A 16,903-nucleotide genomic window follows, 5' to 3' on the forward strand; every position below is an offset into this window, starting at 1 on the left:
ATGTCAAGGTGATGCAGAACCATATTTCTACTGCACCTTGAGGTGGGGAACAGAAAATGGTTTGATTGGGCAGTTTTAGTCTGCAACTGTGTCATGCTGCTCGTAATATAACAGATCTTCTGTCTCTGGGGTGCTAACAAGTCACCTGTTACCTGCCTGTTGAATTTTGGTTTCCACGCCTGCATCTTTGAGGATCTTTCTAGCCTGACAGTTTTGTTCAGGGGACTCGTTCCTTAGACCACACAATTGGTTAAATATCTGATAAATGAAATACTTGGACATACCCAGTGAATGTCCTTAGTTTTGGTACACAAGTCTAAGTTGGGGACCAAATAAAGTTTGGGGTCAGCATCGTGATAGGCTAACATTGAGGGGGTTTGTAGGTGTACGTGAGACTGACGTTGCCAAAAACTGACATTCAATACTGACTTAAGCCTTTACATGTTAGCTCTTTCAGGTATGGGATGGTTTAATTGTGAAACACTGCTTTATTTCCACACCTAATTTCCTCTTTTCTAAAAGTTGTAAAAACATTGCATTAGTGCTTGTATCTGTACACTGTTGCCACGGCTACAATAAGATGGGGATGGAGTGGTCAACATGACGTCTTTGGCTGTTTGATCAGTTTCAGTCTCATCTGTTGACATCGTTGTAACATTGTAAAGATGTAGTTGTTCATAAAGCATGTAATGTGTTTCAGTGTTGGCTGCAGATGTTAAAGAAGAGGCTCCTGAAGAACAGAGTCCTGAGGGGGAGCAGCAGGAGTCAGAGCCCCTCCACATAAAGGAGGAACAGGAGGAACCCGGGGTCCATCAGGAAGGAGAGCAGCTCCTTGTGAAGGAGGAGACTGATAGCAGCTTTCCATTAACTGCTGCTCCTATCAACAGTAAGGATTGCTTTACTTTGTTTCTGAGTCCTGTGTTGCAGCTAAAGGCCAAAACTCTCTGGATTCATCAGCTTCCTATCAGACAAACCTATAAAGATTAACCTGTGTTACTGTAATTAAAATGTTATTGAAACGCAACACACAAGATTTATGTGATAATGTAGGAGATTTAGGGCAAACTATTAGAATGTTAAAACCTATATTTACATTATATTTAAATGTCCTTTGTAATCCAGTTAGGAATCACTGGCAGCTTTACACATGTTATAAATCTGCAGTGTGAAAATGGAGCAGGTCTCCTCTCTGCTCTCTTTGCTCTGACTACATGCAGGTTTTTCAGGATGAGGCAGCTGCCTGTGCCTGTGAGGCAGCGCTGAGGGAAGTAAGGAGGGACTCACTGCAGCTCTAGCTGCTGTTCTGAGAGAATAACAATAGACCCAATCAATTTTTGGTGGTCACTCTAAATGTAACTTTTCCTTTGATTTTTACATTGAAAACCTTCTTTGTCCTTGGCCAATCAGTGAAAAAACTCTGTTCACGTCACATTGTGTCCCTTCTCTGCTCTGATTGGCCTTATTCTTGAGTAGAGATGAAAAAAGCCACACTGGTACTGAAAAAACTATAATCAAAATGCTCAGAAAGGTTGTGGAACCTAGTAGAGTCGGGCAAAATGGAACCGGTTTAAACGGGACAAAAGTTTCCAGCCTGAACATAACGTAAGACCTGCCCACGGTCAGCATTTTTATTCAAGCAAATCTGGGCAAAAACCTTAATGTATTTTCACAGGATTGTCTTGTTGCAAACCTTAAACGTGGAGCGACATAAACGTTTACGTAAATACATTGTTCACTTTATTTATGTATGTTTCAGTACAGTTAGATGTAATTTAATATTCTGATGTGATTTTTCAAACCAGCCCGTCATGCATTTTGTGTGTGTGTGTGTGTGTATATATATATATATATATATATATATATATATATATATATATATATATATATATATTAGGGCTGGGCAACGATTAAAATATTTAATCGCGATTAATCGCATTGTATTTACAAATTCCAAGAATAATTTCAAAAGTAGTGTAAAGAGCACTTTTATTTTAATGTTCTGCTGCCATATGAACAAAAGTGTTGTAACATTTGTAGCACTTATTTTATACTGGATATTTTCAACCCATCTATTGAATTTAGTGCACTAGTTGATCTTTTCTTCATAAGAGAACAAGCACTGCAGCCAAAATATGGCCTTTTTTGACCTGCTGTATATTAGCCAGTCACTAAGCTTGATGTATCATGAAACTGTTGACCTTTTGGGTTTTGTGGTTTTTATTTTATTATTACAATTAAATAATAATAATAATAATAATAATGTTATGTTCAGTGTTTTTTCGCTAATCCACCTCTTATATATTTCAATCCTTATGTAATTTTGTCTGTGTTGTGTGCACCTGCCTGTTGCTTTAATCCTATAAATTTCCCCGTCGTGGGATAAAAAAAGGATTAGCTAATGTTATCTTATCTTAAATAACACTTTTTAATATATGTACTGGGTTCTTTCAAGGTCTTAATTACATGTTATGTGTGGGCTCCAGTAACATCCATCCATCCATCCATCCATCCATCCACTGATCTACCTGGATGTTCCCTGGAGGACTGAAACGCCTCAGTCAGAGACGTCAGTCTGTGGGTCTGTCGGGGCAGTGAGAGAAGTTTCATCTCCTCTCTCCGTTTCTGGGGCTCGACGTTTTCATGTTTTTTCACGTGCTTAGATAAATTTGTTGTGTTTCCACTGAAATGAACCGGCTTTTTACAAAACATACAGCTTGATTTCATTTACGGTATTAAAATAAAGCCAAACGGTGCTACTTCCCCTGTTCATGTTTTTCCGCTGCTGCGGTCTCTCTCAGCTGTTTGTTTGTTAAGTTTGTGTGAGAGCTGAGTGGGCGGGCCAGGCTGAGCCTGCGTGCTGATTGGCTGGCGCCGCTGAGCCATGTACGAGAGGGGAGGGGAAGCGGGAGAGTGCTGCTGCACTCAGCGCGCCTGCTGACTGACACTGACTGAAAGCATGTGAGCAACATGCGTTAATGCGCGATAAAATAAATATCGCCGTTAATAGTCTAATGAATTAACGCGAAATTAACGCGTTAACTTGCCCAGCCCTAATATATATATATATATATATATATTAGGGCTGTAAGTGGGTGATGCTGCCACCACCATGTGGTATGTGTATGTATATATATATATATATATATATATATATATATATATATATATATATATATATATATATATATATATATATATATATTAGGGCTGTCAAAATAACGTGTTAATTTCAATTAATTAATAAAAAAAAATTAACGGATAAAAAAAAATAGCGCAGATTAATCGATGAGGCGCGCCTCCCCTGGGGGGGGGGGGGCGCCAAAGAGTCACAGGTGAGGTGCAAGAAGACAGAGAAGAAGACAGCGCTGCTGCTCAACTCTGTGAAACAGTGTAGCGATATTCGTGCCTTCTGATTGAGCGCGCAGGAACCAATCCAAGCGTGCAGTGAGACAACCCTCAACGCTTAAAACCGGTCTGGCACGGTCTGAAAAACTCTTTTCAACCCACTGTCCTCGCGGTGAGTTCCATCTTTGCTCGCGCGCACCTGCTTATTCCACGCTCAACACCAGCTGTGCGCTCACTCGGCTGTTAAAGCCAATTATAGACAGTTTTTTTTTTTTTCATAATACTGCATTCAGATGAATTAAATCAAAATGCTGCAGCCTTTGGCAGAAATTACTAAACATCGCCGAGGGATTGAAGAAAAACAAATAAAAAGTGTAATATTTTAGCCTAAAATATTTAGACTAAAATATTGGAGTTACTAAGTGAGGTGTGAAAAGGAGACAAAATGTTTTTGTCTCTTTTCTTTCCAGCTTCTGGGAGGTGATGGAAAAGTTTATTCTGATCATAATCATCATGAATGTCATCATCTGTTAAATTCAGGTTATCTTTTTTATTATCATTTCAGTTGACGTTTCCTGTTGACGTGAGTTCAGTTTGACATTGGCATCTGTTTAGTTCAGTTTGTCTGCTGTTGAAAACAATTGTTTATGAATTTGCTGTAATGACAGCTCAATTTTAAAACTAAGCCCTCTGTCCGTGATGTTTCAGTAAAAGTAGCCTGTAAGATGGAAATAATTGGATGGATATTTTATGAATAGGCCTTTTTTATGAATGTACTTTGTTAAAAGAAATACAATAAAAAACATGTGTTGGGCTATCAGTTGTTTTTGAAACACAGCATTCTAGGAACACAAAAGAAAGATGCATTTACTGCAGGGACCTGTGTGGGGTAGGTTTGTGGTGGTGGTGGGGGGGGGGGCGTGGTTATCTTTACCTATTCCAAGGAGAGGCTCACATTCAATGAATTTGAAAAGCCCTGGTATAGGGTAGTTCACTGCTATTGTTTTCATCCGGGTTTTTTGCGCCTGCGCGCCGGACTGGAAGGCAGAAGGCGAGCACAGTGGCAGACGCAAACAGTGCAAACGACGAGTTCTCCAGGTATTTTTCTTCTTTAGATAATGTATCACAAGATCGTTTTAAGAGTAAGTTGATGGTATCAAACGATTTAGTCCGGCCCGGTGGCCAAATGCAATATCAATATTCAACGGCTGTATCTCCTCTCTGCATCGACCGATCTGCACTAGATTTTTTGTGAGTCGTGGGTGAGCGCTGCCCAACGCGTTCGTGTGTATCGCCCGGTGGATGGGCGGGGGAAATGCGTGACAACTTCTGCGGTGGCTGGCGGCCAGCGGTGCGCGAACCCCAGCGGTGGCCAATAGGCCAGAGCGGCGCTTGGCTGCAGGGCCGATCAACGCCGCTTGCGGCTTTAATTATTTAAGCAGAAAAATGACCAGTGCAAAATTAAGTTGTATTTACCGGAGATGAAGTGTAGACTGCAAATTCGGGGTATGATGGCTCCCACAGTCGATTGGGATTGTCTGCCTGGGTCCTTTTTCATTGAAATTATCCATTTCTTTCGTCTTTCTTTGTCCTTCGGTAAACGACAGTTTAGTAGCGCGGACGTCACTTTACTGTTGTAAAGTGTTGATATTGAGGGGTGTTCATTTATTTTCATTGTGTCCCCTACGTTACTGTGTGCCACATATGCCACAACGACACATGTTAAAACGTCTGAAGGAATCAAATGTGAATAAAAGAGTTTTTGAACTTTAATGTATCTAATGCTGATTATTCATTGAATCATTTGAATTTAAATATTTAAAATACTTTCACAGCAAAAAGTATATGTGATTAATTTAGATTAATTACAGAGTATGTAATTAATTAGATACATTTTTTTAATCGATTGATAGCCCTATATATATCTATATCTATCTATCTATCTATCTATCTATCTATCTATCTATCTATCTATCTATCTATCTATCTATCTATCTATCTATCTATCTATCTATCTATCTATCTATCTATCTATCTATCTATCTATTAGATTTACAACTGCAATCAGGAAGTGTTAAATATTTGGATATTACTGTGTCGTCTAAATTTTCAGATTTACAAAAACGTAACCACACCCCGCTTTTAAAGGAGAAGTCTGGTCAAAATCAGACTTCAAACAGCTGAAAGTACTTGAAATATAAAATTATTACATACTGTTCAATAAATGATAAGCTTTTTTAATTAAGAGTAATTTTCATTTGAAGGTCCTTTTATGGGGGCAGTCATCTTGGTGAAGAACAGTACTGCCTCCTCCCAGTTTCTGATGTCAGGTGGCGGGACCGGCTGTAGAGCAAGTCTCAATGCCCTATCTGTCCCCTTGTAAATAAATATCCGTTTTCATGCCAAAATTTTTTTTTTTAACCCCTTAAACAAAGATAGACATGGCATTAAGCATTTAAATTTAATACTAATTTTACATTTTAGAGACATAAAAAGACAACAAATAAGCATTAAAATGTGGTTTATGGGTTGGGTTCTGCAATGTTATGAGTATAAAACTAATTTTTAGAACCAATCTCTGCTCAAAATGGTGATCTGCACCGCCTAATCTACTTTCAGCAGTTATCATCAGTTATTGCAACTAATATATATATATATATATATATATAGATATATATATATATATATATATATATATATATATATATATATATATATATATATATATATATATATATATATATATATATATATATATATATATATATTTGTCATCACCAGACAATACTTAAAAGTTATTTAAGAAACATTAACAGTGTGTAATTGCACAACAGCATTGTGCTGGTAAATTAGCTTGGGTGGTTTAACATTTTCCCATCGTGTGAGTTTTTAAAAGGAATTAATCAGCAAATTAGATCAAAACACTGAAGTTGTGGCAGATTGGTCAAAACTTCTACATTTAAGTTAAATTGCATCTCCTTACACTCATTTTATCACTGTGTATTTCGGACTATAAAGGACACCTAAAGTCCTTAAAGTTTTAGAAAATTTGATGGTTCTCCTTATAATCTGATCCCCTTTGCGTGGATATGGACATATTAGGCACATTGGACAAAGCCTAACATTTTGTTTTAAAAGCATAGCTGAAAAGGTCAATGTCGAGTCATCAACACGTTAAGGTCAAAAAGGTAGCTCCACAACGAACTGAGTTTTTGCAAGTGTTATAACAGTCATGTAATTTTATTGTGTTTTTTTACTGTTCTGCATGTTCTGTCAAAGAATTAAATCCAACAAAATGTCCTAAATATTTCTGAATTAAAATGTGTCTCAGCTCAGGATGAGATCAAAATATTTTCTAATCTGCATAATGTTTCAATGTTTCCTGCAGATGTTAAGGAGAAGCTGATTGTTAAAGAAGAAGCTTCTTTAGACCACAGACCTCCTGCAGACCTGCATGACCCAAAGCCCCCCCACATCAAGGAGGAACAGGAGGGAGTCTACATCAGTCTGCCAGGAGAGCAGCTCAATGGGAAGGAGGTGATTAATGCCATCAGGTTTCCAGTCTCTGCTCCTCTCATAAAGAGTCTGGATGATGAACAGTCTCTGCTGCTCTCACAGGTTTATCCAGACCAGATTAAAGGCAGAGAGCTTCCAGAAGAGAAAGATGGAGAAGAATCCATCAGGATACAAGATCATGGAGATGCTTCCATTTCTTTAGAGGCTGAAGACACTGAGGAGGATGAAGAGGACAGTGATGTAGAACACCCTCTGTCTGAGCTGAAACACTTGTCAGACTCTGGATATAAGAAATATTCTACAGAGAAGAAAAAATGTAGGAAAGGCCGCACAGGAGTGAAGCTTAGCTGCAAAGACTGTGGTAAAACATTTATGGGAAAATCAGCTTTAAACAAACACATGAGAATCCATACAGGAGAGAAGCCTTTCTGTTGTGATCTATGTGGGCAAAGATTTAATCAAAAAGTACATTTAAACAGACACATGAGAATCCACACAGGGGAGAAGCCTTTCTGTTGTGATCTATGTGGAAAAAGATTTAGCCAAAAAGGAGATTTAAACAAACACATGAGAATCCACACAGGACAGAAGCCTTTCTGTTGTGATCTATGTGGACAAAGATTTAGCCAAAAAGGAGATTTAAACACACACATGAGAATCCACACAGGACAGAAGCCTTTCTGTTGTGATCTGTGTGGAAAAAGCTTTAGCCTCAAACAAAATTTAAACAGACACATGAGAATCCACACAGGACAGAAGCCTTTCTGTTGTGATCTATGTGGAAAAAGATTTAGCAACAAATCTGGTTTAAACAGACACAAGAGAGTCCATACAATGCAAGACAAGGCAAGTTTTTTTGTATAGCACATTTCAGTACAAGGGCAATGCAAAAAGGGCTTTACCTGATTAAGATGTAGGGAAACAGAAAGAAACAAATTGGACGACAAATGTAAATGATGTTTCAGTTAACAGTTTAACTAGAAAAGTCAAAGGCAATCCTAAACAAATGTGTTTATAATCTTGATTTAAAATGACTCAGGCTTTCAAGCACTTTTACAGTCTTCTGGAAGTTTGTTTCAGTTGGTAGAATATAGTAAGTCAACTTTTTACAGGTTATAAAGCGCTTTGGGGTTGTCGGACTATTTAATGTGCCATTTACCAGATTAGGCTTGAATCAGAAGAACTTAGTAGTCTGGAGGGTTGATACGCTGATAACAAGTCGGACATGTATTTAGGTGCTGAGCCATTAAGGGTTTTTATGGACTAAAACAAGTATTTTAAAGTCTATTTATTAAGATAGAGGGAGCCAGTGTAAGGACTTTAGGACCAGGTCCATGTTCCCTACTTTCTTAACCTTATTAAGGACGTGAGCAGCAGTGTTCTGGATCAACTGCGGTTATCTGATGGACTTTTTTGGTGGACCTGTGAAAACACAGTTTCAGTTTTGCTTTTGCCTCAGTCTATTAGTGCAACAGCCCGGAAACTGGGGTCCGCGGACCTCCGTGGGCCTGTAAATCTGTTATTGGGCCTGAGGAGGCACTGCTGAGGATGTGTTGTGGTTGAGTCAAGTATCACAATGGGCAAATATTTAACTCTGTCCAACTTATCATGTAAGGAAAAAGCCAAATCAGCTAAAATTAGGAAGTATGACAACAGTTACATCGAGTTTGGCTTTATGGAGAATGAGGATGGGAGAACAAAATGTGTTTGTCTTCAAGTGCTACAAAACAAGCTTTGTATCTGGTGGCGTAGAGCAATGCTAACAGTAAGAAGCTACACTCAATAGGAATGGACCTTGTGCTTCCTGCTGCGGTGGACATGTGTGAGGTTCTACTTGGCACAGATGCAGCTAACAAGTTGAAAACTGTCCCGCTTTCAGACGTCATGATGAGGAGAAGAATTAAAGAACCGTCGGCTGACATTCAGGAACAGTTATTGGATAGACTGTGTTCATGTGATCAGTTTTCTATACAGCTGGATGAACCTACAGACATTTCCATTGCTGCTCAACTGATAGCTCTGGTGCTCTATCCCTGGGAGGGAAACATTTTGGAGGATTTTTGTTTCTGCAAGGAGGTCTTAGGCAGGACAACTGGTGAGGAAATATTTAAGCTAGTTGATGCTTTTCTGACTGAAGCGAGACTGAGCTGGAAAAATGTCTCTCTGTTTGTACGGATGGCTCAGCAGTGATGACCGGCCCAAAGAGTGGAGTTGAAGCGTGGATAAAATCCATCAATCCATGCGTTATAGCTACCCACTGTGTCCTGCATCAGCAGGCACTAGCTTCCAGAGACATGGACCCAGATCTTCTGTTCTGAACACAGCTATCACTGCAGTTAACTTTGTGAAATCCAGAGCTTTGAAATCACGGCTGTTTGGTCAACTTTGTCCAAATCTGGAAGCTGAACATGACGCACTGCTTAATAACTGAGGTGTGATGGTTGTCTCGTGGGAAAATGTTGCAGAAAGTTTGAGCTACACGGAGAAATGATTGAATTTATGAGAGGAGAAACCAGACATTGCAAGATAGGCTAACATGGCAATGCAGTCTGGATCATGAAATAAATGTAGACATATTTAACATATTGAACAGCCTCAGCCTCTCCATCCAAGGAGGCTACACATCTATCCTTGAAGTTAGAGACAAAATCACCACCTTTATGAAGAAGAAGAATAAAAGATGGAATAACAGACATGTTCCCCCAACTGACGGACTTTTTAAACAATGAGAAGCTGTCTGTTGCTATTGTGAGGGATGTTGTGACTTCATACCTAACATCACTGTGTGAGAACTTCACCTCATATTTCTCTGATGTGAACACTGATGCCTGGGACTGGGTGCTGATCCATTTTCACCTGCTGCAACAAGAAATGGCCTAAGAGGTAAAACAGAAGAACAGCTCTTGGAGTTATCTTGTGACAGAACATTGAAGGTCAGATTCCAACAGGAAAATCATGCAAACTTTTGGGCCTCCCTCTCACATGAGTATCCTGAACTGGCTGCTGAGGACATGAAAATATTGCTGCCGTTTCCAACCACTTACCTGTGTGGATCAACATTTTCAGCTCTGACTGTGATGAAGAACAAATGCAGAGCTGGTTTACAAGTGGAAGATGATCTTAGAGTTTGTTTGTCATCCATGCCTCCAAGAATAAACTGTGTGGGGAGAGACAGGCTCATCCTTCTCACTAATTGTTATTGATGTCATTGATGAATGGCTTGACTGTGTAACAAAGCCTAAAGCAGATATTCATAAGAATGTTTTTTGGTTTTCTGCCAATAGTTTGAATAAGATGTTTGTTTTACTAAAATGTAACCAATTAAAACTGATAGATGGACCAAAATAGGTTTCACTGGAATTTCTTTCAATCTTCTCACAGGTTTATCTTTTTTGGAAGCTTTAAAATGTTATATTTGAAGACAAAATCCTGTGAAAATATAACTGGAATAAATGTCTTCTGCATTTAGTCTTAAAATCTTTATTTTTTTTTCTTTAGCATATTAGTGATGGACCGATACAGGTTCTTGAAGGCAGATGCTGATTATTTTGACATCTATGTGCTGCCTACTTTTTTGTGCCTAATTTTAAAGACGATATTGCCTTTTGTTTCTTTATATGATAAAAATGACACAAAACAAATATTGCACAACTCTTAATTAGAACAAAAAACATTAACAAATCAAACTGATTAATAACAATGGATAGCAAATGGAGGGAGCACCAAATCACTATTAGGTGTATATACCTTTTTATTTAAAAACATAATTCCTCCTGTGTTTAACTGTACAAAAGGCTGTTTAAAAATAGTATCAGCATGAAGAACCTAAAAATGTCCCGCTTCTAAGGGCCCCCTGGCCACTAAAAGTTAGAGGACCCCTACATTAGTGCTCCAAGATTTTAGGTTTGATCTGTGGTTACTAGCTGTAAGGAGGGAAGTAGGAAAGGAGCCTGTATGCTTCCTGACATAGTTCCTTTAGCATAGGGATGTCACAATTTACCAAGGAGCTACAAGTAATCCCACAAACTTTTGCGTGACATGACCTATTAGCACAGCCCACCTCATGGAAATAAACAAAAATGTCCGCAGAGAGCAGAGCGTGTGGTTGTAAGTAGCACCATTTACCCTTTCACGTATTTCAGGAGTTGTTGGTCATCCGTAAGCAAAGGAATTTCACACATCCATGCAGAGACAGCCTCTCACAGAGGGATGCCCTGCTGTAGATTCAGACTTCACCTCAGTCCCACCACCACTTCTTTCCTGGAGAGGCTGGAGGAGTGGGTGGCTGGGGAGACCAGCCACCATGTGGGCCACATGGGGCCAAAGGCTTACAAGCTGAGTAAATGTGCTTTCTGTTAAACTCGTTGGCCGCCGCTTCAATGGAGCGGGGAAATTCTCGTCCTCTGCGGAGCGGAGGACCTGACTTGCATCGGAGGACTGTTGAGCGAATCAGAGTTAAGTCTGCAGTCTTAGACTCTGCGTCAGACGCCAGAATAAAGAACCTGTCCATGCCAAAACCTGCTTTGTTTTGCTTCCTCAGGACTCCAGCCGGAGCAGTCAGCAGAGTACCCATGTTCCCAAGCTGAGAACAAAATCTGGACTGAAATCACCTGCTGCATGCCGAGGACTCGACTACGACCCGGGGACTGATCCGACCGCGTTTTGGCTAGCTCAAATGTCTGCTACATGTCTGCTGCTGAAATGACCAACGTTTTCCTGGAGTACTGCTTTCCCTTGGATGCTCAAAGTGAACCAGACTCACACCGAGGCACCGACAGGTTTGGCAGAGAACTAAACAGGGAAAGTTAAATGGTTTATTTAGAAGGTTTACGTAATGCACTCTTACCGTTAGCCTCGTTAGCATACTTTGAATAATGTCATTGCTGATGTAACTTGAGTAAGTTTTTATGGTTTTAACAAATGTTATCTCCACAAGGGTTTTATACACTGATGGGATATTGATGTTTGTGTTATCCAGTCCACGCATTATGACTAAAATAAAGGCGAAGCTTTTTAAAGTTGGCGCCGAATGTCTGCTAGCCTATGCTATTAGCTTCCGGTAACTTCCTCTTCCTGGATGCACGACTGCAATTCGTTTCAAATGTAAGGTTTGTTTTTGGCTTTGCTCCACCATGCTTCTGTATACTCCTAAATAACTCCCTGACTCTCTCCCTAAAGGCTCTTTTTTTCTTGTTCAACAGTTCTTTCAGGTCACTGGTGATCCATGGTTTGTTATTAGGGAAGCATGTCACTGTTCTGGTGGGGATGATGCTGTCCATACAGAAGTTCATATAGTCAGTCACACACAGTTATGGCATTTATGTCCTCTCCATGTGGCTGGCAAAGAAAAACCCAATAGGTAGTTTCAAAACAACCCTGTAGGGCTCCGTCAGCTTCCTGTGACCACTCTCACAGCCCTTTTGTTGCAGGTAGTCTCTTGACAAGGGGTTTATAATCTGAGCAGAGAAAAACAAGGTTGTGATCTGATTTACCCAGAGGAAGTCTTGATTTGGAAATATATGAATCCCTGACTTTTGTTTAAAACAAATTTTTGCCCTTGCTACACAGTGATAGGTGTATCCATAGACATCATATACGTAGACGCCCCATTGGACGCTGCCGGCCGCTAGGCTGACGTGCCTACAGGGCGGCCATCTTGGGTCAGACCACAGATCAGACATCTGCTGTCAAAATGAATAGGAGGCAGCTCAGATCTCATTTTAATCATATGTTCACAGTGATCGTGACCTTTCAGACAGATTACACATATTTATTCAGAACCAAAACTATTTAAACTGAAGTCAAACTGGTATATATACTTGCAGTTATATATTTTGCAGTTACATATTAATATAAATAAACAAACAAATTATACACACACACACATATATATATATATATATATATATATATATATATATATATATATATATATATATATATATATATATTGTACATGTAAACATGTATGTTTATTTTTTTGATAAATATATATTTTCATAGACTATTGATTGCAATACTTTTTATCATAAATCGGCTCCAACAGGGTGGCTTCCTACTTCATGTACATTTACAAATGGCACTTTAAACTGTACAAAAATGGTAGATGTTTCTATCACTTTCTACAGTATGAATTTTTGCATTATAATAGTTTCATGTTTACTTTGTTCTTTTATGTCAGAGCCTCCACGGGAGCCACTAGAACATGGGGACAAGTAAAAGTGAAATACAAGAATATTCTACAAAATGGTAGCCTTTAATTATTATAATTTATTTTAAAAAGCAACTTCTTCTTCTTTTTTAAAAGCCATTGTTAAATGATGTGTTTGTCTGTTTATAACAGCCACCAAGAGAAATCTCTCTACAATTACACCATCGCGCTGCGCTAAAGGATCCTGTCTATTGCGCAATACGCGATTAATTCGAAAAGCTCTGAAATTATTCTTGCACCTTCTGCAACAGGTTACTGTCGTAAAAATGGACATGGCTACGGCAGACAGCTCTTATTTGTAATAGACCCTGTTGGTGGTACACAGCTGCAGTGTGGGCATCATTACATTATATAATACAAAACGCAATGTGGACAAAAAGAAAAGAATCAACAAAAAAACTAAATAATGCATCTTAGAATCAAAAAGATTACAAAATCATAGCAAAAAGAAAAATACTCTGTTATCCCCCCCCCCCCCCCCCATCATGTCTGTCCAGTAATTTAGCACCATTTTGTTTGTTTTGTTTATATATACTCAGAAAATCTTACATAAATCATGTCTATCGAGTACTTTAGCATAATTCCCCAGGATGTGGTTTGTAGTGTCCTTTTATTTGCGCACCCATAAACGGAGTAAAAATGGGGCTTCCTGAGAAGTAGCTCTGGAAGTTGCTAACTGTCAATACAAAACCAAAATACTATCAATCATTTATTTCAATCAATTGATCCCATGTAGCCCCTAAAGGGGTGACGTTTTCAGTCAGTTAATTTATCCTGAAATCGGGTGAGAATTCACCAGATTCAGAGTGTCTGAAAACATAAAGTACAATTTTCCTGAATTGACTTGTATTCTGTCTGACTGCAGCTTGGTCTGACCCAAGATGGCCGCTCTGTCGGCACGCCTCTCACCTGACGACGCGGCGTCTACGTATATGATGTCTATGGAATCCAGGACCTTCTTGCTGCAAGGCAGCAGTGCTACCCATCTGATTTACAGATGACTCAGCAAGGCAGTATTTTTAGATACAGCTTTTTTAAAAGTAAATTCTATTAAATGAAGACACAGAACACGACTCAGACTAAGTCCTCAAAAGATAGGGAGCATGATGCTGTTCTAAAGAAAAAAGTAACATGTCAGATTTGACATGGCATGGGAACGCCACAGTGATGATACAGGAGCTGAAACAACATGGAGTCATTGATGAGGGTGATGGAAGCTCAACAGCAGGTTAAGTTGTTACAATATTTTAAGTTTGTTCCATTTCAAAGTGAATAAACGAGGACAGGGCTTGTCTCAGGGCTGTGAGCAGAGTCCTGAGCGGATGAAGTCATTCTTCCAGCTGCCGCGTAAACATCAGTCTGGTAGCTCGTAAGGCGGCTCTAAGCTTGTTAGCTGGTTAATGACAGGAGCTTGTTTACATGCCCAACTTTCCCTGATTGAATTTAAATGTGTTTGGATTAAAAGGAAAGAAAGTTTTCTGAAAGCACCGTACTGAACCAGCTTCTTATCCTGTTGGTGGTGATGAACAAGCCCAGGCAAGTCCCGACTTTGTTGCAGTCAATCAGTAGGTGGGGTCAAAACACTTGCGTGCGTGAGTCTCCCTCTCTCTTTTTGTAACGAGTAACTAAACCAAACATTGAAAATGTATAGGAGTAAAAGTATGCAATTAAGTTCAGAAATATAATGAAGTAAAAGTTTTAAAAAAATGTATACTCGAGAAAAGTACAAAGTACTCCAAAATATACTTAAGTACAGTAGTGAAGTATTTTTACTTTGTTACTATACAACACTGGTTCTGACTGTTCTGAGTGCACAGAATGGACCTGCAGCTGGCTCTGAGATGGTAGAGAACTCCTGCTGTTGCTGTGGAGAGGAAATGATGATCATCCCAAAATGTTCTGTGCTGCAGCGCTGCAGCTCCATCCTCCACATGCAGACGCTTTAAATTCATGAGTTTAGATGGACGCTGATCAGATTATGGATCATAAACCAGCCTCTCAATTTCATTCTGATGGTAATAATTTGTTGATTAAGGTTTAATTCTGAGTTAAGGTACTGTATGGGAGAGAGGAGGAAGGCCTTAAACTAACTTTTCAAGAATCAAGAGTCTTTATGTAACCATAATTAAATATTGGTGAGACACTCAGAATAATAAGAGGCAGACTCAAATTAAGAACACTTACAGAAAAACGAGACATAAGCATTCCTAAAGGTCACTCTCAAAAATGTTAAAACGATCAGAAAAATAAAAAGTATTAAATATCTAAAACCATTTTTGACTCTTCAAAGAAAAATTAGAAAAACTTACAGAATAAATGTTCTAAAATACGCAGAAGGACAAATGTAGCATGAAGTATTTAGATAAATGCAGCTTGTGCTGAAACAGTCTATAAATGGGCTGCTGGTTTATTTAATATTCAGAAGTGCTGCTTTTGCTCTGGTTTCATTGTTATGCCCAATTATTTCTCCAAGGTGCACAATGGTGAGATTCAGCCAAAGCACATTTAACACAGATTATCTCCTCTGTGAAGAAAAGTCAAACTAAGGGGTTTTTGTCGTCTCCACAGATGAGTTCAGACTTTCAGGATGAAAGCTGAAGACGTCTCCCTCTGCTGCTGTTCCTGCATCCGTCTTTAAGGCTCCAAGCCCACTTCCTGCTGCTGGTTCTGCCCGTACGCTCTGTGTTCCCTCATCATGTTCAGGTTCCTCTAGTTGGCTCAACTAACCTCCTTCACTCTGCTGAAGACTAACAAAACTCAGTTTTTACCTGTTTTAGTTTCTATGATGAAATGTGACTCTGCATGCCGTGCTGGCCTTTAAATGTTTCATTCTGAGGTTCTGGACTAGTCCAAAAAGAAAACCTATTTCTATTTATGTAAACATGAAGTAATATACTGAGGAAAAATAAAGTCTTTTTCTGTAAGAACCGGGCTCCTGGTGGTTTGAAGAGCTTCAGTGGCTTCATGAAGCAGAGCCGTGTGAGGAGACTCTGCAGGTGATGATCTGTGGAGCAGAACCAAGAGCCTTCAGACCAACAAACCACCTCCTGATCAGCCCTCTTCCTCAGCTGGAGCTTCAGCTTCTGGCTCATTCCTGGATTTCTTTTTTTTTTTTTACCAAAATCTGTCATTTTTATGAGACAAATGGCGCCTGAGAACCCTTTCTGGTGTGATGAGCAGTGGCTCAGAGGAGTAAGAAGTGAGCTACAGAGTCACAGGTTGCAGGTTCACCTCCTGGACTAGACCACTTTTACCTCCAATTTCCCTCTATTGGAAGCAAAAAGCAGCAAGATGCCCTCTGGAGTTGAACCTGCAACCTTTAGATAACAGTCAGCCAACCAGCATGTCTTCTTACTCCCTGAGCTACTCACTCATCTACCAAAATATCCACGTTTCTCGTATTTGACTTAAATTTCGGGGTGTTTCTGCAAAAAGGGGCGTCAACATCCCAGAAAGGGGCGTCGACATCCCAAAAAGGGGCGTCGACATCCCAAACCTTCATCTCCTCCTGGAAAACAGTCCAGCAGGTCCAACCAGAACTCTGAGCAGCTGGGTTCTGCTCCACAGCTTCTGCTCTGGCTTCACTTCAGAAGCAAGTTTCTTCTCAGAACATGAAAGACTGGGAAATCATTTGTCCCAGTCTGTCCTCACATGCTGGAAATGGACCATGTTTTAAAATGATCAGTTTAACTCTTAAAATCTTTCCATCCAGTACATTGCGTTTGAAGCCTGGGAAGGTCCAACACCGCCTAGAGCTCTGATTCTGGTCCAGTTCATGAAATACAGATAAAATAGGTGGATATTTGTTAAATAATGAAGAGTTTTTCACCA

The 16,903-nt window shown here is 39.5% G+C and overlaps 1 long non-coding RNA gene across 1 annotated transcript; it reads left to right on the top strand.

Annotated features, from left to right (window-relative positions):
• Positions 1-842: 842 nt before the first annotated feature.
• On the top strand, positions 843-15,999 carry LOC118557897. The gene is made up of 2 exons (XR_004928092.1): positions 843-886; positions 15,641-15,999. It is a non-coding gene; the product is annotated as an uncharacterized LOC118557897 (long non-coding RNA).
• Positions 16,000-16,903: the final 904 nt, after the last annotated feature.

The sequence above is a fragment of the Fundulus heteroclitus genome, chromosome 24 (genome assembly GCF_011125445.2).
Source record: "Fundulus heteroclitus isolate FHET01 chromosome 24, MU-UCD_Fhet_4.1, whole genome shotgun sequence".
Lineage (NCBI taxonomy): Eukaryota > Metazoa > Chordata > Actinopteri > Cyprinodontiformes > Fundulidae > Fundulus > Fundulus heteroclitus.